The 25,685-nt window shown below is 38.0% G+C and overlaps 1 long non-coding RNA gene across 1 annotated transcript in view; it reads left to right on the top strand.

The window, feature by feature from the left end:
- Window positions 1-914: 914 nt before the first annotated feature.
- The window catches only part of 4930590L20Rik (RIKEN cDNA 4930590L20 gene), an 86,227-nt gene continuing 61,456 nt past the window's right edge, over window positions 915-25,685 (top strand). The window contains exon 1 of the long non-coding RNA NR_040604.1: window positions 915-989. This is a non-coding gene — a long non-coding RNA (RIKEN cDNA 4930590L20 gene). The remainder of the gene's footprint in view (window positions 990-25,685) is intronic.

Here is a 25,685-nt window from a genome sequence, read left to right as displayed (position 1 = left end):
CCCCACTCAGATTTAATTTTGTACCCTTTTGAATACAAAATACGCTTCTGAAAAATTTTAAATTCTTTTCTCCCACTAAAAATGGTTTAAATTTTACAAGTCTTTTTTAATCAGATATTTTCTTTATTTACATTTCAAATTGTATCGCCTTTCCTCATTTCACCTCTGAAAATACTCCTATCCTCTCCCCTCTCCTCCTGCTCACTAACCCACCCACTCTTGCTTCCTTGTCCTGGCATTCCCCTACACTGGGACATCGAGCCTTCATAAGACCAAGGGACGCTCCTCTCATTGATATCTCGCAGGCCATCCTCTGCTACATATGCAGCTGGAACCATGGATCCCTTCATGTGCACTTTTTGGTTTGTAGTTTAGTCCCTGGGAGATCTGGGGGTACTGGTTAGTTCATATTGTTGTTCCACCCATGGGATTTCAAATCCGAATTTCAGCTCTTTGGTCCTTTCTCTAGTTCCTCCATTGGGGCCCCTGTGCTCAGTCCAATGGATAGCTGTGAGAATCCACTTCTGTATTTGTCAGTCACTGGCAGAGCCTCTCAGAAAACAGCTATAACAGGCTCTTATTAGCAAGCACTTGTTGGTATCCTCAATAGTCTCTGGGTTTGGTATTGCGTCCCGCTCGACCGGCAAGAAAGACGCAACAAACCAGAATCTTCCGCGGCAAGAGCTTTATTGCTTGTTTCTCAGGAAGATCCCAAACTGGGAAAATGGTGCTGCTTTTATAACCCGCAGCGTGACGTTTCAGCACCTGATATGGCGTGACAGCTCCTGATTTGTTGCTTGCCCATCACCCCACTATTACACCCCGATAATGGGAGTGACTAGGAGTGAATTCACTCTCGCACCTGCGTACAAGGCTTGTTTACTAGTTAGGCACAGCGGAGGCCCGCGCCATCTTATAATGGCGATTGCTCGCGGCACACACGGCTCTCCTCAGAGATTACCGGAATTTTATATGGAATGGATCGGCAGGTGGGACAGTCACTGGATGGCCTTTCTTTCACCTTCTGCTCCAAACTTTGTCTCTGTGTCTCCTCCCTTGAGTATTTTGTTCCCCCTTCTAAGAAGGACTGAAACATTCACACTTTGGTCTTACTTCTTCTAGAGTTTCATGTGGTCTGTGGATTGTATCTTGCGTATTCTGAACTTCTGAGATAATATCCACTTATTAGTGAGTACATATTATATGTGTTCTTTTGTGATTGTTTTACCTCACTCAGGATATTTTCTAGTTCCATCCGTTTGCCTAAGAACTTCATGACTTCATCCTTTTTAATAGCTGATTAGTACTCCAACACATTTTCTGTATCCAATCCTCTGTTGAAGGACATCTAGATCCTTTCCAGCTTTGGGCAATTACAACTAAAGCTGCTATGAACATAGTAGAGCATGTGTCCTTGTTACACGTTGGAGCATATTCTGGGTATATGCTCAGGAGTGGTATAACTGGGTCCTCAGGTAGTACTAGGTCCAATTTGCTGAGCAACCACAAAACTGATTTCCAGATGGTTGTAACAGCTTGCAATCTCACCAGCAAGGGAGGAGTGTTCCTTTCTCCACATCCTCGCCAGCATCTGCTGTCACCTGAGATTTTGAACTTAACCATTCTGACTGATGTGATGTGGAATCTCAGGGTCATTTTGACTTGACTTTCTCTTATGACTAAGGATGTTGAACATTTCTTTAAGTGATTTTTCAGCCATTTGACATTCCTCAGATGAGAATTCTTTGTTAACCTTTGTACCCCATTTTTAATATGGTTATTTGGTCTCTGGAGACTAACTTCTTGAGTTCTTTGTATATATTGGATATTAGCCCTCTATCAGATGTAGGGTTGATAAAGATCTTTTCCCAAACTGTTGGTGGCCTTTTTGTCCTATTGACAGTTTCCTTTGCCATATTGAAGTTTTGTAATTTTATGAGGTCCCATTTGTGAATTCTTGATCTTAGAGCATAAGCTATTGGTGTTTTGTTCAAGAAATTTTCCTCTGTGCCCTTGTGAAGAATTGAGTTGGGATTTTGATGGAGATAGTATTGAATCTGTAGATTGCTTTTGGAAAAATGGCCATTTTTGTTATATTAATCCTGTCAATCCATGAGCATGTGAGATCTTTCCTCTTCTGAGAGCCTCAATTTCTTTGTTGAGAGACTTGAAATTCTTGTCATACAGATCTTCCACTTGTTTAGTTAGAGTCACACCAAGATATTTTATATTATTTGTGACTATTGTGAAAGGTGTGGTTTCCTTAATTTCCTTTGAGTAGAGGAAGGCCACTGATTTTTTTTTTTGAGTTAATTTTATATCCCCAGCCACTTTGTTGAAGATGTTTATCAAGTTTAGGAGTTCTCTGGTGGAATTTTTGGGTCACTTAAGTACACTATCATCTGCAAATAGTGATATTTTGACTTCTTCCTTTCCAATTTGTATCACTTTGACCTTCTTTTAATGTCTAATTGCTCTGGCTAGGCCTTCAAGTACTATATTGAACAGTTAAGGAGAGAGTGGACAGCCTCTCCTAGTCCCTGATTTTAGTGGGATTGTTTCAAGTTTCTCTCCATTTAGTTTTATGTTGGCTACTGGTTTGTTGTATACTGCTTTTACTATGTTTATAAGTGCCTTGAATTCCTGATCTTTCCAAGACTTTTATCATGGAGGGGTGTTGGATTTTGTCACATGCTTTCTCAGCATCTAATGAAATGATCATGTGATTTTAATCTGAGTTGGTTTATTTAGTGGATAACATTGATGGATGTTGAACCATAGCTGCATCCCTGGGATGAAACCTACTTGATCATGATGGATGATAGTTTTGGATTTAGTTCGTGAGAATTTTATTGAGTATTTTTACATCAATATCCATAAGGGAAATTGGTCTGAAGTTCTCTTACTTTGTTGGGTCTTTGTGTGATTCAGGTATCAGAGTAATGTTAGCCTCATGGAGCAAATTGGTTCGTGTTCCTTCTGTTTCTATCTTGTGGAATAGGTTGAAGAGTATTGGTATTAGGTCTTCTCTGGAGGTCTGAGAGAACTCTGTACTAAACCCATATGGTCCTGGGCTTTTTGTTGTTGGGAGACTACTGATGACTCCTTCTACTTCATTAGAGGATATGGGGCAGTTTAGATCATTTATCTGATCCTGATTTAACTTTGGTATCTGGTATCTGTCTAGAAATTTGTCCACTTCATCCAGTTTTTCCAGTTTTGTTGAGTATAGTCTCTTGTAGTAGGATCTGATTATTTTTTTAATTTCTTCAGTTTCCATTGTTATGTCTCCCTTTTCATTTCTGATTTTGTTAATTTGGATAGTCTCTGTGCCCTCTGGTTTGTTTGGCTAAGGGTTTATCTACCTTGTTGATTTTCTCAAAGAACCAGCTCCTGGTTTGGTTAATTCTTTGTATAGTTCTTTTTGTTTCCACTTGGTTGATTTCAGCCCTAAGTTTGATTATTTGCTATATTCTACTCCTCTTGGATCTCTCTGCTTCCTTTTGTTCTAGAGCTTTCAGTTGTTCTGTCAAGCTGCTAATGTGTGCTCTCTCTAGTTTCTTTTTGGAAACACTCAGACCTCTTTGCACTGATTTCATTGTGTCTCATAAGTTTGGGTATGCTGTGCCTTTGTTTTCATTAAACTCTAAAAAGTCTTTAATTTCTTTCCTTATTTCTTCCCTGACCAAGTTATCATTGAGTAGAGTGCAGCTTCTACGAGTATATGGGCTTTCTATTGTTTATGTTGTTATCGAAGACCAGCCTTAGTCTGTGGTGATCTGATAGGATGCATGGGATAATTTCAATGTTTTGTATCTGTTGAGGCCTGTTTTTTGAAAAAAATATGGTCAGTTTTGGAGAAGGTACCATGAGGTGCTGAGAAGAAGATAAAATATGTTTTAGGATAAAATGTTCTGTAGATCTCTGTGAAATCCATTTGATTCACAACGTCTGTTAGTTTCACTGTGTGTCTGTTTATTTTCTGCTTTCATGATCTGCCCATTGCTCAGAGTGGGATGTCAAAGTCTCCCACTATTAATGTGTAAGGTGCAATGTGTGCTTTGAGCTTCAGCAAAGCTTTTTTTATGAACGTGGTTTCCCTTGCATTTGGGGCATAGATGTTCAGAACTGAGAGTTCATCTTGGTAGGTTTTACTTTGATGAGTATAAAGTGTCCCTCCTTATCTTTTTTAATAACTTTATGTTGAAAGTTGATTTTATTCGATATTAGAATGGCTACTCTAGCTTGTTTCTTGGGACCATTTGCATGGAAAATTGCTTTTCAGCCTTTTCATCTGAGGTAGTGTCTGTCTTTGAATCTCAGGTGTGTTTCCTGTATGCAGCAAAATGTTGTGTCCTGTTTACATAACCAGTCTGTTAGTTTATATCTTCTTATTGGAGAATTGAGTCCATTGATATTAAGAGATATTAAGGAAAAGTGATTTTTGCTTCTTGTTATTTTTGTTGTTAGAGGTGGAATTGTCCATGTCTTTTTTTATAAATCAAAAGTATAGAAGATAAAAATAGTTCATTAAAATGTATTATTTGTATGAATTCCTATATGCTTATTTTCAGATAATATTATAATCAGGAAATAATGTTCCAATTTTATCAATAATTTCTGTCAACATAGTGAGAAAACAGCAGGAATTAAAGAATTGCAGTGCAAATAACTGATGCAACAAAGTCCTATAAACTGAGAACTGTATAAACGAACCTTACTATTTAACATATTATAATCAGGAACAGCTATGAGCAGGATCCATGCCACTTTTGACTGTAAGGTTTGCTTTCTGTTAGATGTGAGGTTCCTTCTCTTTGTGTTCTCACTGATAAAAGGTGCTAGTGAGGATTTCCATTCCAAAGTCACTAATCACAAAGAAAAGAGCTTCACTGTCCCAAACTAAGCCTTTCCAAATGTTGGCAAAATACCTCAGGGGTTTGGAGGCATTCTAAACATTCTGATCATATAGTACTGAATGATAAATAGGGTGACCAAAAGGCATAAAAAGAACTGTAGACAACTTCCATGGCAGATTCACTGTGAATCAGATTAGTGAAGAGAAACTGATGTGATTGAAGTTGGTAATCATTAGAGTGAATAATTCATATATTTACTACTTTATTATGAAGTTGATTGAATTGCCTGGAAAATGAATGTCAGTCTAGGAGAGTGGGTAAGGACTGTTATGAGAGAACACAAGGAAGAAAACTGAGGTATAGCAAGGCACAAAGCAAGTTAGTAAATGATGCTAACCAAATGGTTCACATATGTCAGTTCAGGATTGAAAAGTTATGAATATTGATGATCTAAAATTAAAAACATGGGAAGTATAATACTATTTGCAATACAACCACTTTACTTTTATGCCATGTTTATGCCCTGTTGACCTATTTCTTTTAAGAGACATAGCTACTCATGTACATTGTATACAGGCCAGTCAGGTACATGACAGACTAGAAGATGAGTTGGCAGGAGTAAGTGTGTTGCCCATGCTATGAGTGAGTATACATGCAATTAAAGCATATTGCCTGAGGACCTCCACTGGGCAAATCCCTCTGTGCCCATCCTTCTTATAACAGTTGTCCTTAATAAGGATAGTAACACATCTACTATGAAAAATCTGTGTCAAAGTGGAATATCCTTGGCAGATACCAGTTCCTCAATTAATAGTTAACAATTAACTAATTTACGTAGTCTTGGTATTATATACCATTTTGGTGGCTCCAAGATTGCAGCTAAAAATATTGCTGAGATTTTTTGTCTCTCTTTCCTTTGTTATAATATATATATATATGTATATATATATATATATATATATATATATATATATATATATATATGGAGGATCTAAAAAATGCCGTGGATGGAATTATTATCTACGAAGGCAAAATCAAACGCCACTAGAACAGCACCAAGGCTTCGGTTTACATCCTTTCCCGCCTTCTGGTGGAACCCTAGGAGATGACAAGCAGCATGTCAGTAAGAAAGACTTCAAGTAATTGTTAATTAGATAATTAAAGTAATTGGACTACTTGCTTCTCTGGTACCAAAAGCTTTAATTAGAATACCAGCTGAGGTGTATTCTCTCTCTCCTTCCCTCCCTCCCTTCCTCATTCCCTCCATCACTTCTTCCCTACATCCTCCCTCTTGCATCCCCAATTTTCCTTGCCTTTCTGTATTGTATAAGCCCTGCTCCAGAAAGTAGAAAACTTTACAGAAAAAAAGTATGAGGAAGTAGAAGGGTGGAGGTGAGAGAAGACCACCTGCAACTCCACTTTTATTACAAAAGAAAGGAAAGACTGTGGCTTAGAGTGCAGTCAGCAGCCTCCATATTTACCCAGAACAGAGAGCTACAGCAATCAGGAAAACTGTGCTTTTTCTTTTGAAATACTTGTTTTGGAGAAAACTTTTAAACAAGGAATAAAATAGCCTCTCCACCAGGCTCAGGAGGGCTGAGCCCAGGGCAGGCAGATTAGTCATATGATACAGAGGTGGAGAAATTGAGTAACAGAACCAACCACTCATCCTTCCTCAAACAAGTCTGCATAATAAGAAGCAGTAAGAAAATCAGTTCCACATGAACCAGTTCATACAAGCTACCAACTGTACTTCATTATCCTGGAGAGCTCCCCTTGAATATTAGAAACTGAAAGACAACAGAGGATTGACTGGCAATGATGAGTGAACTGGGTATGAGAGGTGTGTTTGATATGGATTTGGAAGAAAAAGTTTTGACACCAAAGGAAGTGCAAGTTCATGGTAATATATTTTTATGGAACTCCAAAGAGACGTGTGGGGGAGGGGAGGGTCCTTCTGAGAGAATCAGACCAAGACGTGTAGAAAACCAGAGTTAAACAAGTATTTTGCTACAGAAATATTTACAGAAACATTGTGTTTAATAAAAGAGTTTCTAATATCTAGCTTTCTTGTTGATGCCCTATAATTAATCAATTGAGTGGTGTCCTAAAGAATAGGACTGATATTCATCATCTGCCCATACAACATGGTCTAAAACAACATTTGTAATTGAATCTTGGACATTTCATAATTAACTACAGAAAAAAAATCAGTGTACCTAGGGCTGGAGTGGTAGATCAGTGAGAAAGAACACTTGCTACACAGCATGAGGAATTGAGTTTTAATCCCCAACATTCAATATAACTGGGCATGGACACATACCCCTGTAAGCTTTGCATTTGGAGGAGGAAGTAGATACTTAGAGCTCCATTGTCAGCCAGCCTAGATGAAATAGTGAAGTTTAGGTTCAAGGATACCACCTGTGTCAAGGAAATAAGGTAGAGAGTGATGGAGCAAGAAATGTGACATCTTAATCGAGCCTCTGAATGTGTAAACATGGCAACATGCGCATGTAACCACAAGTATGCAACACAAACACAGCTATGAACAGATTTAGACATACACAGGCAAATGACCACAAGGCCCTATGCACTTTTTTGATACTGTGGGTAATGCAGTCAATACATCTGCATTGTTTTGATCTTAGCTAATTTGTTTCAAATACTCATTATCACTTTGAAAAATTTATCCCTTAGTACTTATTTACAACTTTCACATACTGCATAATATTTTTCATTTCTCAGAGGCATTTAACTCTACTATAAACTAGGCACATTTCTTGAAATTTGAAGATTCAGTGATCTGTAGTGAGGAAAATTCAGAAGATTTCTGAATTAGTGTCACCTTTATATCATCTAGAAAGTAACACATCTGATAAAAATATTTTCCTGATGTGGAATTTTTGCCTTTGAGTTATTTATCAGTCCAGAACATGGCTTTGGCAATTTTCTTGTACATGATAAACTGTATAGTTCTCTCAGCTTTATCATTTAACTATAGCTATTAGCTTTTTAGCTAGCTTACAAACTCCATCTGATATTTCTAACTGAACTAAAAACCTGAATTTATTACTTAATTTGTGATTTTACCTATTCTAAAATGATTAATTCTTTTCTTTCAGGAAATGAGCCTTTGTTATAGGCTTCTGCCATAAGTGACTTTGTACCATGCCTTTTCTTATACAAATAATCATCATAGAGTCTGTTAAGGGGAAAAAAGTCCCATGGAACACATATATACGGATTCAAATGAATCTTGGTTTCCTGCTTTTTGACAATATTTTTCTGGAATGTTAGGCTTCCATTATGAATTTAGGCTGTTAGATTGTTAGTTTGTTTCAGTCCATGTTAAAGGAATTGAGAATTAACAGGATAAAATTATGCTTTAAAAGAAAATACAGGGGGAGGCGGCCTAAGCCACAGCAGCAGCGGTCGCCATCTTGGTCCGGGACCCGCCGAACTTAGGAAATTAGTCTGAACAGGTGAGAGGGTGCGCCAGAGAACCTGACAGCTTCTGGAACAGGCGGAAGCACAGAGGCGCTGAGGCAGCACCCTGTGTGGGCCGGGGACAGCCGGCCACCTTCCGGACCGGAGGACAGGTGCCCACCCGGCTGGGGAGGCGGCCTAAGCCACAGCAGCAGCGGTCGCCATCTTGGTCCCGGGACTCCAAGGAACTTAGGAATTTAGTCTGCTTAGGTGAGAGTCTGTACCACCTGGGAACTGCCAAAGCAACACAGTGTCTGAGAAAGGTCCTGTTTTGGGCCTTCTTCTTCGGCCAGGAGGAGGTCCAAATACAAGATATCTGCGCACCTTCCCTGTAAGAGAGCTTGCCAGCAGAGAGTGCTCTGAGCACTGAAACTCAGAGGAGAGAATCTGTCTCCCAGGTCTGCTGATAGACGGTAACAGAATCACCAGAAGAACAATCTCTAAACAGAGTCAACTATAACTACTAACTCCAGAGATTACCAGATGGCGAAAGGTAAACGGAGGAATCTTACTAACAGGAACCAAGACCACTCACCATCACCAGAACCCAGCACACCCACTTCGCCCAGTCCAGGGAACCCCAACACACCTGAGAACCTAGACCTAGATTTAAAAGCATATCTCATGATGATGGTAGAGGACATCAAGAAGGACTTTAATAAATCACTTAAAGAAATACGGGAGAACACTGCTAAAGAGTTACAAGTCCTTAAAGAAAAACAGGAAAACACAATCAAACAGGTAGAAGTCCTTACAGAAAAAGAGGAAAAAACATACAAACAGGTGATGGAAATGAACAAAACCATACTAGACCTAAAAAGGGAAGTAGACACAATAAAGAAAACTCAAAGTGAGGCAACACTAGAGATAGAAACCCTAGGAAAGAAATCTGGAACCATAGATTTGAGCATCAGCAACAGAATACAAGAGATGGAAGAGAGAATCTCAGGTGCAGAAGATTCCATAGAGAACATCGGCACAACAATCAAAGAAAATGGAAAATGCAAAAAGATCCTAACTCAAAATATCCAGGAAATCCAGGACACAATAAGAAGACCAAACGTACGGATAATAGGAGTGGATGAGAATGAAGATTTTCAACTCAAAGGTCCAGCAAACATCTTCAACAAAATTATTGAAGAAAACTTCCCAAATCTAAAGAATGAGATGCATATGAACATACAAGAAGCCTACAGAACTCCAAATAGACTGGACCAGAAAAGAAATTCCTCCCGACACATAATAATCAGAACATCAAATGCACTAAATAAAGATAGAATACTAAAAGCAGTAAGGGAAAAAGGTCAAGTAACATATAAAGGCAAGCCTATCAGAATTACACCAGATTTTTCACCAGAGACTATGAAAGCCAGAAGAGCCTGGACAGATGTTATACAGACACTAAGAGAACACAAACTGCAGCCCAGGCTACTATACCCAGCCAAACTCTCAATTATCATAGAGGGAGAAACCAAAGTATTCCACGACAAAACCAAATTCACGCATTATCTCTCCACGAATCCAGCCCTTCAAAGGATAATAACAGAAAAAAACCAATACAAGAACGGGAACAACGCCCTAGAAAAAACAAGAAGGTAATCCCTCAACAAACCTAAAAGAAGACAGCCACAAGAACAGAATGCCACCTTTAACAACTAAAATAACAGGAAGCAACAATTACTTTTCCTTAATATCTCTTAACATCAATGGTCTCAACTCGCCAATAAAAAGACATAGACTAACAAACTGGCTACACAAACAAGACCCAACATTTTGCTGCTTACAGGAAACTCATCTCAGAGAAAAAGATAGACACTACCTCAGAATGAAAGGCTGGAAAACAATTTTCCAAGCAAATGGTATGAAGAAACAAGCAGGAGTAGCCATCCTAATATTTGATAAGATTGACTTCCAACCCAAAGTCATCAAAAAAGACAAGGAGGGACACTTCATTCTCATCAAAGGTAAAATCCTCCAAGAGGAACTCTCAATTCTGAATATCTATGCTCCAAATACAAGAGCAGCCACATTCACTAAAGAAACTTTAGTAAAGCTCAAAGCACACATTGCGCCTCACACAATAATAGTGGGAGACTTCAACACACCACTTTCACCAATGGACAGATCATGGAAACAGAAACTAAACAAGGACACACTGAAACTAACAGAAGTGATGAAACAAATGGATCTGACAGATATCTACAGAACATTTTATCCTAAAACAAAAGGATATACCTTCTTCTCAGCACCTCATGGTACCTTCTCCAAAATTGACCACATAATAGGTCACAAATCAGGCCTCAACAGATTCAAAAATATTGAAATTGTCCCATGTATCCTATCAGATCACCATGCACTAAGGCTGATCTTCAATAACAAAATAAATAACAGAAAGCCAACATTCACATGGAAACTGAACAACACTCTTCTCAATGATACCTTGGTCAAGGAAGGAATAAAGAAAGAAATTAAAGACTTTTTAGAGTTTAATGAAAATGAAGCCACAACGTACCCAAACCTTTGGGACACAATGAAAGCATTTCTAAGAGGGAAACTCATAGCTATGAGTGCCTTCAAGAAAAAACGGGAGAGAGCACATACTAGCAGCTTGACAACACATCTAAAAGCTCTAGAAAAAAAGGAAGCAAATTCACCCAAGAGGAGTAGACGGCAGGAAATAATCAAACTCAGGGGTGAAATCAACCAAGTGGAAACAAGAAGAACTATTCAAAGAATTAACCAAACGAGGAGTTGGTTCTTTGAGAAAATCAACAAGATAGATAAACCCTTAGCTAGACTCACTAAAGGGCACAGGGACAAAATCCTAATTAACAAAATCAGAAATGAAAAGGGAGACATAACAACAGATCCTGAAGAAATCCAAAACACCATCAGATCCTTCTACAAAAGGCTATACTCAACAAAACTGGAAAACCTGGACGAAATGGACAAATTTCTGGACAGATACCAGGTACCAAAGTTGAATCAGGATCAAGTTGACCTTCTAAACAGTCCCATATCCCCTAAAGAAATAGAAGCAGTTATTAATAGTCTCCCAGCCAAAAAAAGCCCAGGACCAGACGGGTTTAGTGCAGAGTTCTATCAGACCTTCAAAGAAGATCTAACTCCAGTTCTGCACAAACTTTTTCACAAGATAGAAGTAGAAGGAATTCTACCCAACTCATTTTATGAAGCCACTATTACTCTGATACCTAAACCACAGAAAGATCCAACAAAGATAGAGAACTTCAGACCAATTTCTCTTATGAACATCGATGCAAAAATTCTTAATAAAATTCTCGCTAACCGAATCCAAGAACACATTAAAGCAATCATCCATCCTGACCAAGTAGGTTTTATTCCAGGGATGCAGGGATGGTTTAATATACGAAAATCCATCAATGTAATCCATTATATAAACAAACTCAAAGACAAAAACCACATGATCATCTCGTTAGATGCAGAAAAAGCATTTGACAAGATCCAACACCCATTCATGATAAAAGTTCTGGAAAGATCAGGAATTCAAGGCCAATACCTAAACATAATAAAAGCAATCTACAGCAAACCAGTAGCCAACATCAAAGTAAATGGAGAGAAGCTGGAAGCAATCCCACTAAAATCAGGGACTAGACAAGGCTGCCCACTTTCTCCCTACCTTTTCAACATAGTACTTGAAGTATTAGCCAGAGCAATTCGACAACAAAAGGAGATCAAGGGGATACAAATTCGAAAAGAGGAAGTCAAAATATCACTTTTTGCAGATGATATGATAGTATATATAAGTGACCCTAAAAATTCCACCAGAGAACTCCTAAACCTGATAAACAGCTTCGGTGAAGTAGCTGGATATAAAATTAACTCAAACAAGTCAATGGCCTTTCTCTACACAAAGAATAAACAGGCTGAGAAAGAAATTAGGGAAACAACACCCTTCTCAATAGCCACAAATAATATAAAATATCTCGGCGTGACTCTAACGAAGGAAGTGAAAGATCTGTATGATAAAAACTTCAAGTCCCTGAAGAAAGAAATTAAAGAAGATCTCAGAAGATGGAAAGATCTCCCATGCTCATGGATTGGCAGGACCAACATTGTAAAAATGGCTATCTTGCCAAAAGCAATCTACAGATTCAATGCAATCCCCATTAAAATTCCAACTCAATTCTTCAACGAATTAGAAGGAGCAATTTGCAAATTCATCTGGAATAACAAAAAACTGAGGATAGCAAAAACTCTTCTCAAGGATAAAAGAACCTCTGGTGGAATCACCATGCCTGACCTAAAGCTTTACTACAGAGCAATTGTGATAAAAACTGCATGGTACTGGTATAGAGACAGACAAGTGGACCAATGGAATAGAATTGAAGACCCAGAAATGAACCCACACACCTATGGTCACTTGATCTTCGACAAGGGAGCCAAAACCATCCAGTGGAAGAAAGACAGCATTTTCAACAATTGGTGCTGGCACAACTGGTTGTTATCATGTAGAAGAATGCGAATCGATCCATACTTATCTCCTTGTACTAAGGTCAAATCTAAGTGGATCAAGGAACTTCACATAAAACCAGAGACACTGAAACTTATAGAGGAGAAAGTGGGGAAAAGCCTTGAAGATATGGGCACAGGGGAAAAATTCCTGAACAGAACAGCAATGGCTTGTGCTGTAAGATCGAGAATTGACAAATGGGACCTAATGAAACTCCAAAGTTTCTGCAAGGCAAAAGACACTGTCTATAAGACAAAAAGACCACCAACAGACTGGGAAAGGATCTTTACCTATCCTAAATCAGATAGGGGACTAATATCCAACATATATAAAGAACTCAAGAAGGTGGACCTCAGAAAATCAAATAACCCCCTTAAAAAATGGGGCTCAGAACTGAACAAAGAATTCTCACCTGAGGAATACCGAATGGCAGAGAAGCACCTGAAAAAATGTTCAACATCCTTAATCATCAGGGAAATGCAAATCAAAACAACCCTGAGATTCCACCTCACACCAGTGAGAATGGCTAAGATCAAAAATTCAGGTGACAGCAGATGCTGGCGAGGATGTGGAGAAAGAGGAACACTCCTCCATTGTTGGTGGGATTGCAGGCTTGTACAACCACTCTGGAAATCAGTCTGGCGGTTCCTCAGAAAATTGGACATAGTACTACCGGAGGATCCAGCAATACCTCTCCTGGGCATATATCCAGAAGAAGCCCCAACTGGTAAGAAGGACACATGCTCCACTATGTTCATAGCAGCCTTATTTATAATAGCCAGAAACTGGAAAGAACCCAGATGCCCCTCAACTGAGGAATGGATACAGAAAATGTGGTACATCTACACAATGGAGTACTACTCAGCTATTAAAAAGAATGAATTTATGAAATTCCTAGCCAAATGGATGGACCTGGAGAGCATCATCCTGAGTGAGGTAACACAATCACAAAGGAACTTACACAATATGTACTCACTGATAAGTGGATACTAGCCCAAAACCTAGGATACCCACGATATAAGATACAATTTCCTAAACACATGAAACTCAAGAAAAATGAAGACTGAAGTGTGGACACTATGCCCCTCCTTAGAAGTGGGAACAAAACACCCATGGAAGGAGTTACAGAAACAAAGTATGGAGCTGAGATGAAAGGATGGACCATGTAGAGACTGCCATATCCAGGGATCCACCCCATAATCAGCTTCCAAATGCTGACACCATTGCATACACTAGCAAGATTTTACTGAAAGGACCCAGATGTAGCTGTCTCTTGTGAGACTATGCCGGGGCCTAGCAAACACAGAAGTGGATGCTCACAGTCAGCTAATGGATGGATCACAGGGCTCCCAATGGAGGAGCTAGAGAAAGTACCCAAGGAGCTAAAGGGATCTTCAACCCTATAGGTGGAACAACATTATGAACTAACCAGTACCCCTGAGCTCTTGACTCTAGCTGCATATGTATCAAAAGATGGCCTAGTCGGCCATCACTGGAAAGAGAGGCCCATTGGACACGCAGACTTTGTGTGCCCCGGTACAGGGGAACGCCAGGGCCAAAGGGGGGGAGTGGGTGGGTAGGGGAGTGGGGGTGGGTGGGTAAGGGGGACTTTTGGTATAGCATTGGAAATGTAAATGAGCTAAATACCTAATAAAAAATGGAAAAAAAAAGAAAATACAGTTAAACACATAAAATTTGGAAACTAGGAGGGGTTCTACCTCTTTTTTAAGGATCCCTATTGAGACATGGCATCCACTTTACAACCTCACCACAAACAAACAGACAGAAAACCAGAAAACATATCCAGTGGTTTGCATCTGTAATCTCAGCATTTCCATGGGGAGATGTGAGCATTGTTTACAAGCATTCAGAACAGCTAAATTTAGGAGAGATGAAATCTCAATGCTTAGTAATGAATTAATCATCCAATAAGATAATAACCTTCTAACTTCCATTTGAAATTAAGTTTTTATACAAAGTTTTAGCTTACAACTACATGTTAGCTAGTATTTTTTCCTCAACAGCTCTAATGTAGAAATATTTTGAATTTTTTGAAGTGTTTTTTGTTTGTTTGTTTTGTAAGTCCAAATAAATATACCCTTGCTGTCTATTTGCCTTGTGATACACTCCTGATAATGCAAGTGACAAAGATGACTTTGCTGTTGATTGTAGCACCATGAGCACCACTGATCTGTCTGGTCATTAACAAAGTGCCAACAGTCCTATGGACATCACCAGAGTAGTAAGGGCAGTTGTTAAAATTGGAATAGCAGCTGTCCTCAAGTTCATCTGTTGCAAGTCCTAATTCAGCAAAAGATGGCATTAGGGACTTTAGAAGGGAATTAGAATCCAGTACAGACATAAGTTTTGAAACCTCATTGTGACAGTGTCCTTTCAACAGTAGCCCCAAGAGTTGCCCCTTCCTATCATGTAATGTCATAGGTTGCAGGGATCCACAAATATAAGAGAGAGGGAAGGGTCTCCTTGGAAATTGAAACCCAAGATGCTTGATCATATGTTTGTCCCAGCCTTCAAAACAGCAGTAAATATCAAAGAAGGTATTGAAGCTTCTAAGTTTCTAATATGGAGTATGGGTAATTTGAGAAGACATATTCAGCAGCATCGGTGGTATAGCCTGTGAACCCTGAAGCCTGATAACCTTGGCATATGTCTGGGCTTAGCATTTTATGTGACATGACACTAAGTAATAATTTACTTTGCTTCTCCTCTGTGTATCTCACATTTATCAACGGTAAAATAGGTTTGCCAATAGCAACTGCCACATGGCATACTGACAAAAAATTCAAAGATGAGTGTTTGGATGCACATAATAGCTAACATATTTACATAGGGATTCATTTGTTTTTAAATAGGTAAATATTTTTTTGAGGGATTAATTAACCAGTAAATAGTGTCTCTCTGCAATGACACTGAGAGGTGCAGGAGGAAAAGAAGACATGCATGATATGTATAAAATGATAAATGCAAGGAAGGCAGCATACAAGTGGTATATTTTACTCAATGGCATCTTAAGCATGGCATGGCACTGCTCAGAATGCCACTGATACAGTACTGGAGAAAGTAAGTGACCAAGAATGTTATCATAGTCACTTCCTTTGTTTTAATATTATTGAGGTAAAACTAATAATTCTGAGGAATTTTTAGGAGTACAAGATGATGCTTGCATAACACAGAGCATCATGGAATAATTACCAGGATCCTTTGCAACACAAGTTACAGTCTATAAAAGTGGAGATCCATTCTTTTTGCATTTACAAATAAAAAAACATATATACCAATGGTTGCTAACTGCAGTGACCCCATTGCATAATAGTTCTTATGGTTCTTTAATCTGATAAGAAAAAGTGTATGAAGATTTTCTAAACACTATAGCACTGGTTACCTTTATCTTCCCATATCTGAGGGATTGAGGGACCATTTGAGAACCCTAATATATCTGACATCATTTGTTATTTGTATTTAGGCATCTTTCTCATTTTCTCGTTATTATAATAGACTATAAGTTCTCCCATGTTTAATAAATGATATTCTATTTCAAGTCTTTGTGTTTCTGTACCTCTCTGCATCTCTCTCTGTATCTCTCTCTCCCCTCATGTGTATGTATGTGTATGTCATTTTGATAAAAGTGATATTAACAACAGTGAGATGATGTTGTTAATGTTAGTTGTTCATGTGCCCATCTTCCTTGCAAATGCTATTTTTTTCATTCAAGTGCTTATTTTCAGGCATGACGTTTTTTTTCTTGCTTTGTTTCTTCTAGGTTTAACTTGTTGGTTATTCTATTGTTTTTTCTTCTTGTTTTTATTATAGTTTTCTACAGGTATATGCATTCATCATATATTTTCAACACTAACCCCATAGGAATTATATTTCATAATATGTGATTATAGCACTAGGTTGATTATTGGAGGTTTTCATTTTGTTAGTATGAATTTTATCTTTATTAAAAATTAATGATAATTAATAATTTTTCAATTTAATACTTTTTGTTCAATCTCACAGGTTTCAGGATGTTGTTTCCCACTCTTGTTAATCTCAATTTGCTTCTTCTTTTTCCTTTAATATAATTTTTGGTCCATTTATAGTTTATTACCACATGGCTTAACTTTGCTCATTTGAGCTTTCTAATTTCTCCATGATACTGATTGTTAGTTTAATAACTATTGGTATCAAAATAATATCTGATATGATTTAATCTTAAAATTGGTAAAAATCTACTTTATAGCTGGGCAATGGTGGCACATGCCTTTAATCACAGCACTTGGGAGACAGAGGCAGGCAGATTTCTGAGTTCGAGGCCAGCCTGGTCTACAGAGTGAGTTCCAGGATAGCCAGAGCTACACAGAGAAACCCTGTCTCAACAACCGAAAAAAAAAAACTACTTTATGAGCTAATGTTGTATGTTTCATATAGCCATGAGAGGAATATGAATCCTGCTACAGTTCATGAGATATTCTTTGTATGTCTGTTAGGTTCAAAGTGAAAAGACTTTATGGTTTATTTTCTAGATGGAATAACCCCTTTGAAAATTTAAATCTCCTGTTAAATCTCCTGTTGGAAATGCAGGACACAATGAGAAGACCAAACCTAAAGATAATAGGTATAGATGAGAATGAAGATTTTCAACATAAAGGGCCAGTAAATGTCTTCAACAAAATTATAGAAGAAAACTTCTCTAATCTAAAGAAAGAGATGTCCATGAACATACAGGAAGCCTACAAGACTCCAAATAGAATGAACAAAAAAAGAAATTCTTCCTGTCACATAATAATCAAAACACCAACTGCACAAAACAAAGAAAGAATATTAAAAGACCAAAATGTGCATACTTTGTTTCTCCTTAGAATGGGGAACAAAATACCCATGGAAGGAGTTACAGAGATAAGGTTTGGAGCTGAGACTGAAGGAAGGTCCATCCTGAGACTGCCCACCCGGGGATCCATCCCATAAACAGCCACCAAACCCAGACACTGTTGCATATGCCAGCAAGATTTTGCTGATAGGACCCTGATATAGCTGTCTCTTGAGAGGCTATGCCAGTGCCTGACAAATACAGAAGTGAATGCTCACAGTCATCTACAGGATGAAACACCGGGCCCCCAATGGAGAAGCTAGAGAAAGTACCCAAGGAGCTGAAGGGGTCTGCAACCCTATAGGAGGAAAAACAATATGAACTAACCAGTACCCCCAGAGCCCGTGTTTCTAGCTGCATATGTAGTAGAGGTGGCCTAGTCGGCCATCATTGGGAGGAGAGTCCCTTGGTCTTGCAAAGATCATATGCCCCAGTACAGGGGAATGCTAGTGCCTAGAAGCGGGAATGGGAGGGTTGGAGAGCAGGGCAGGGGTGGGGGGGGGAGGGTATAGGGGACTTTTGGAATAGCATTTGAAATGTAAATGAAGAAAATATCTAATAAAAGATTTTTTTAAAAGTAAAAAAAAATCTCCTGTTGTTGACCTACTATTTATCTCTCACTTCAGTTATGTCATTATCTGCTTTACATACATACATGTATATGTGTATATATATATATATATATATATATATATATATTCGTATGAAAATAAATTCATGTCTATGATTACTACAACCTTTGGCCAAATTGACCACTTCACCATAATGTGATGATCTCATGTGTGTGTGTGCTTTAATGCTACATACTTGTCTATTTTACCTAATAAACTTGCTGCTTTTTTCTATCTCCTAACTTTCAAGTTGTGTCTATCTTTAGAACAAATATCCCCTAAAAATGCAGGCAGCAGGTAGTTGGGCTTTGAATTTAGATATTCAGCATCTCTGTGTCTTCTAATTATATAATTATACACAATTAGAATCATAGAAAGTATTGATAGGTAAGGATTTATTTTTTTATTTTGCTTATTGCAAGTTACAAGTGGACAAAGGAGATTAAAAGCATATAGTATATATAGCTGGAGCAACCTGGGTGGTACCCTATTTGAATCTCCAGTTCAGTGTTTTTACGTTTACATTTTGTCACAGGGTGAAGATCAGAGCACAGTTAGAAATAGCGCTTGAATTGCTTACCAAAGATTAACTTCTCAGTTCACTGGAAATGAGTATTAGCAATGAGCTAACAGCAGAGGACATAGATTCTTATGATCCCTATGAGGTTATAATCCATGAATAATTTCAGAACTTATTTTTCTGCAAAACACTTTTTTTTCAAATAAAAGAATATTTCCCTCATATTTATGCATTGTATCTTTCATTTATTTTTCAACATGGTAGTAAGCCCAAAATATTATCTACTCACCTTTAATTTTAAGAAAATGTCACCAAACTGTCCTGTCTCAAGCAACAAAAATCATGGTCTTTGTTATTTAGCAGAGCTGAACTATTTGCCCCAAGCTTCAGGGATAGAAAGCACCTGATGCAATTTGAGAAGAGTTAATACAGAGAAGACAGCATCAACATCCCATTCTCAATAGTCCTACATACAAGGACCAATCAATGTCTTCAGTGTGATGCATCACACTCCAAAAATACCTGTAAAAGTATGAAACATGGTTCACATGCAATCAGTAATTACCCATTCCTCCCAATTCATAGAGCTGTCTTTTTTTTTTTTAATTTTGTACTGGTTACTTTGTTTATATTTCAAGTGTTATCTCCCTTCCTTGTTTCCTCTCCAAGAATTCCCTATCCCAACCCTCTTTCTCCTGCTTCCACAAGGGTGCTCCCACACCCACACCCAAGGGTGCTCTGCCCCATAGGTGACATTCTCCTATGCTGGAGCATCAAGCCTTCACAGGAACAAGGGCCTCCCCTTCCTTTGTTGCCAGACAATGTCATCCTCTGCTACATATGCAGCTGGAGCCATGAATCCCTCCATGTGTATTGTTTGGTTGGTGTGTTAGTCCTTGGGAGCTCTTGGGGGGGGGGTCTAGTTGGTTGATGTTGTTGTTCTTCCTCTGGAGTTGCCTTTCTAATGGGCAGAAATACATCTAGTTAGAAATGTACTATTGAGCTGATTTGTTGCCATTCTTTGAAAAGGAAGGAAGGAAGGCTTATTTGATTAAGGCTAAGAGGGAAATTTGTTTAAAGGTATATTTTTAAATGTTTATAAGGCAAATGGACATCATGTCAATGTTTCTAAGCAGCAAGTTATTTTATGACCTCAATAGCCATGTTTTTTTTCCTCCATTGGCTAAAGGGTGGAGCCTTTCCAGGGACAGTTATGCTAGGCTCCTTTCTACAAGCATAACAGAGTATTTTCAATAGTGTCAGAGATTTGTTCTTGCCAATGGGATGGGTCTCAAGTTGCTCCAGTTATTGGTTAGCCTCTCCCTCTTTCTGTAGCCTACCTTTGTCCCTACACATCTTGTAAGCTGGGCACATTTTGGGTCAAAGATTTTGTGGATGGATTGACCTCCTAATCCCTCCACTGGGATTCCTGAATGGCTTCAGGCTTCATATCTCCCCCTGCTATAAGACTCAGCTAGACACCTCTATAGACTTGCTGGATCCTTCCCTTCATGTTCACCACCTATTTCCATTCTCTCTCAACTCCTGTCCCTATACCTGTTTGCCTCCCTTGTCCCCATTTCCTTCCCTAGCCCTTCTCCCATCCACTTCCCTCCCTCCATCCACTTCTGACATCTATTTTATTTACATTTTTGAGTGATATTCAAGCATTCTAGCTGAGACCCACCTTGATGTTTGGCTCCTTTAAGTCTGTAGTTTATGGCTAATATCCATGTATAAGTGAGTATATTCCATGCACACCCTTTTGTGTCTGGGTTACTGCACTAAAATACCTATATTTTTAAAACCAGCTTACTCCCTCTTGTGAATTCAGCTTCAAATACAATCAGAGAAGTCAGTTACCCCATTAACAGTCATGTGACTATTGGATTAGTGTGCATATCATGCCTATTAGAATTATATTGTAATTCATTGATCACAATTGGGAAACAGTGCATTTTTTTTCCTGAGAAGTCTGCATTACACACTTTAACACCTAGAATGCAAGCCACCAGAAGGAAAGCTTTCAGTCAATGCCATCTTGACATCTCCATAACTTACAATCATGGTACATAGTGTCTTCAGCAGGACGTTTTCATCATCTAGTTCTGGTGAGCAACTAAGTACAATAACAAGACACTGTACTATTTGTTGGACCTGTGTGGTCTCTCTGAGACAAATCTCATGAAGAGATCTCCTACAATTGTCATTGGAAATTTGCTTAATAAATTCTGGCTATTAGTTGAAATATTAGCCAACATTGCAAAGTATGGCATTTTAACTTGTCATATAAGTTGGTAGATTTCTGTAGGTTTTTGGAAACAACTTTACATTATGTTAACTGCCCCTGACTTTTTGTGTCACTAAATCCACCATTTCCTTATGAAATGTTCAAGTTACAAAACAGTTTATTATTGGAATCTCTATCTAAGTAGTTCTGAACATCAAAAATAAAAATAGTACTTTTCTATCATTTTTATCACTCCTACTTCATAAAATAGGTTGAAAATATCAACTCTCCTTTCAATAATAAACTCATCTTTCCTATAAACACTCAAAGTAAAGAGAATATAAACATATGAAAATCATGCATAAACATTTCCTAGAAAGAATGAGGAAATTTAGAGTATTGTGTTCTTTCTGTGTGGACTTGGTGGTGTATAAGCAGATTTTTTTCTGTGCTGTTAGAAAAAGATGTTCATTTAAGGTTTTCTCATTTACAATAATTTATTTATTGATATCTGTGTGTGTGTGTACGTGCATGTGTGTGTGTGTTTATGCATGCCCATTATTTATACATGTGAGTTTCACAGCACAACTATGGGAGTGAATTTCCTCCTCCCAATATGTGACATCCAGGTAATAAACTCAGGTTACCTGGCTTATCAGCAATTATCCTCACCCATTAAGTCATCTAAGCATATAAAAGCATTCCTTATTTTAAAATCCCCCCCCCAAGATAAGTACTCATTTGTAAATGTTCTATGTATTCAATTTATGAATTTAGGCTAAGTTTATAAGTGTATGTAACTCTAAAACTAGACTATTTTCTTAAGTTCTGACTGATATACTTCTTCAAATCTTTGTAGAATGCAAAAAGAATGAGAATATAAAAATAATCGATAAGTCTAGACAAGTTACGGATCATTGGTGTCTGCTGTTTGTACTCTGAAAAATATTTTTTAATTGGGCCTATTCTAACTTCTACCATTTTATAATATGTTTTACTGTTCATTATTCAGTCCTTCTGAATGTATAAAATTTGGAGAGAGTACACATCAAGTTGCACTTTTGATGAACACGGTGAATGGCTTAACATCATCTACACACACTTGTATATTTTTCCAGCAATAAAAGAAGACTATCAAATCATTCTAAAAGAATAACTGTGAATTGAGGCAAGGCAGGGACCTGAGCTGATTTTTTTTTTCATCAGTATCTGAGTTAATAGATTCTATGAGGTAATTTTTCTCTGGACACTCATTTTCAGAAAACAAAACAAAAACAGAAACAAAACAAAACAAAAGAAAAAGCATATATTTTTGTAATGTGAAATGTACAGACAAAACTAAATATTACAACTTAAAGCTTGTCTAGCTTTGAATTGAACTTCAGTGATGTCTGATTCTTAAGTGAAGTTTCAGCTTAGAAATATTCCAGAAATATTTCATTATGGTTTTGAATACCTTTTTCTCTCAACTTTTATAATACTGGTGGAAAGAGCCCTTTGCACAAGTAGTACTTCTTCAAAGCAAATTTGTTTCTCTTTCCTCTCCTTTCTATTTTTAGCTTTAATTACTGCAATAATCTTAAATTTAAGTGTGATAAATAATAGATATTGAAACCTTTTATACAAGGGCTATTTATACATTAATAGCCAAATAAAGTATATAATGATCTCTTTATTTATTAGAAAGCATTTATGGAGTTATTCACACTGCACTACCATACGTACAACATAATGTAGGTATTGTAGGAAACAAAACAAACACAAATTCTTGGCATTTTAGATATGGCATTGGGGGACCAGAGATAAGGCTAGGGAGTTCAGAGCAGTCATTGGTCTTGAAGATGAGCTGGTTCTGGTATCATACAGTACCTCACAAACATCCATAACCACCTTTCTAGGAGATTCTGTGTCCTCTTCACAAGAGGCGAGAAAAATATAAGAAACATGGGAAATGTTAAAAGTTTTTGCAATGTATGATGTTAATAATATTTCAAGCCTGATGACTATAGAAAACATAATTATTACCACTACTTTTTTTTTTCTTTTTTTTTTTCCATTTTTTATTAGGTATTTAACTCATTTACATTTCCAATGCTATACCAAAAGTCCCCCATATCCACCCACCCCCACTCCCCTGCCCACCCACTCCCCCTTTTTGGCCCTGGTATTCCCCTGTACTGGGGCATATAAAGTTTGCAAGTCCAATGGGCCTCTCTTTCCAGTGATGGCCGACTAGGCCATCTTTTGATATATATGCAGCTAGAGTCAAGAGCTCCGGGGTACTGGTTAGCTCATAATGTTGTTCCACCTATAGGGTTGCAGATCCCTTTAGCTCCTTGGCTACTTTCTCTAGCTCCTCCATTGGGAGCCCTATGATCCATCCATTAGCTGACTGTGAGCATCCACTTCTGTGTTTGCTGGGCCCCGGCATAGTCTCACAAGAGACAGCTACATCTGCGTCCTTTCAATAAAATCTTGCTAGTGTATGCAATGGTGTCAGCGTTTGGATGCTGATTATGGGGTGGATCCCTGGCTATGGCAGTCTCTACATGGTCCATCCTTTCATCTCAGCTCCAAACTCCGTCTCTGTAACTCCTTCCATGGGTTTTTTGTTCCCAAATCTAAGGAGGGGCATAGTGTCCACACTTCAGTCTTCATTCTCCTTGAGTTTCATATTACCACTACTTTATACTTAAGTGGAATTTATGCAGAGAGTCATTAACTATTCACCTAGTGCTGAAAAGATAAATCGAAGTTGCCATAATGAATTTGAAATTTATAGAAAAAAGAAACCTAGCCAGTTCCTGATATGGGACCACTAAATAGCACGTGTGGCACTTCAAAATACAAGGAAATTCTAAGTCTCACCAGAAACTAATTTTCAGAGACAAAGGAAATGAGGAACAACAAGCAAAAGAGATTACAAAGGAGTCATTAAGGACATGCTGCAAGATCAACTGTTATGACCCTAAGACAAGGAGTCTCTTACAATCAAAATGTTACCTAAACTGCTACAAAAAGGTCCCCAAGGGCCTCTGAACAGCTAAGGTTTCCAGTAAGATTGTGGCTCTCATCATCTTGTGGCACTTGTCATAACTGATATTTGTTTTTCTGGCCAGAGATTCTACTTAGTCTCAAATAAAGGAGCTTAGAGTTGGCAAAGCCGAATGGGTAAATGTAAATCTACAAAGGCATTCTTTTATTTTAGTAAAATGTAGAGAGATCTGAGGTTTAATAACCAAATCTCTGTAACTGCTTAGTCAAATTCTTCCCTCTCACTGTTCTGATGCTACAAGATTAGTGATATTTGTCATTGATGTGTTCAATGAGAATAACATAAATGATGCACCTATTATATCAGAATGAAGAAAACGTATCACCAAATTTAGCCACATTAAATTTGAGCAAGAAGACCGTAAATACACTAACAACTATCCAAATGAGAAACTAAAGGAAAGAAAAATAGGAACCCATTGAAGGCAGAAAAAAATTACAAACAAAAGAAATATATACCTAAAAAGAACTAAAAATGATAGTTTTGAAGACAAGAGTAAATACAGGTGAGAAAGAAATGATAGGAAAGTAGAAGATTCCAACGCTGTTAAAAAAAAAAAAAAAAAAAAAAAAAAAAAAAAACCAACTTTATTCAGAAGGAAAGAAGCAGAATGAAAAAGAATGAGCAAAGTAGGCTTGCTGGTTCCACTGCTGATGAACACTGGGAGCTAAAGTTTCACAAAGAGACCCTGTAACTCCAACAGGATGAAGTGGAACTTGCTCCATTCTCTTCTGGACTATGCACTGCATCTACGCACCTACGCATACACTTGGCCATACAATCCACACATACAGATCATATTTACACAAATATGCAAATAATCGTACAGTACACCCACCTGTCGGCTTACAAGACAATATATGCCATAATAGTCATCCAATTAGATGCTTTCCAAGGTGGAACCCTTCTCATTTGCTGTTTCCTATAAAACCTTGTCTGGGTGAGGGCTGGGGCTTCACAATCCAGTCCTACAGCATCAGTGACAGTGGTGAACCGAAGCTCAAGCTTAAATAAAACTCCCAGTGTGATTGCGTTGGAATCGGCTCCTTGGTAGTATTTTGGGATTCCCAGGTGCTTCCTGAAAGGATGCAGATGCAACGATGTAATAGTCGTTTTAAAAGGGTTTCTTTGTATGAAACATTTTTTGTGACATTAGGTAAATGCTAGAGCATTTGTGATATCACCAGTTGTGATAGCATTAGAAGGCCAATTAGGAGGTAAGCACTCCCCAGTGCTGTAGGGAAATAGAAGCAGAGGACTGATGAGCCTTTCTGTCCACCAGCCTAGCTAAAACTTCACATAGAGTCTCAACATGAGAAGAACAAGGCAGAGAGTAATGAAACTAGACATAACATCGAACTCTGGCCAATTCATGCACCCATAAATTTGAACACCAGCACATACATATGTACATACAACAAACGCCTATACATGATCACACACAAATAGAATGCCAATAAGGGAGAGAACTTCAATAACTAGTTCAATAATTAGTAGCGTGTAACATGATTCTATGGCATAAGATACTTTTTCTTTACTGTTTTGTTTTGGATTTTATT

Source organism: Mus musculus, chromosome 1 (genome assembly GCF_000001635.26).
Source record: "Mus musculus strain C57BL/6J chromosome 1, GRCm38.p6 C57BL/6J".
Taxonomy (NCBI): domain Eukaryota; kingdom Metazoa; phylum Chordata; class Mammalia; order Rodentia; family Muridae; genus Mus; species Mus musculus.
Note: the sequence above shows the minus strand (reverse complement) of the source record. Positions and strands in the feature narration are given on the sequence as shown.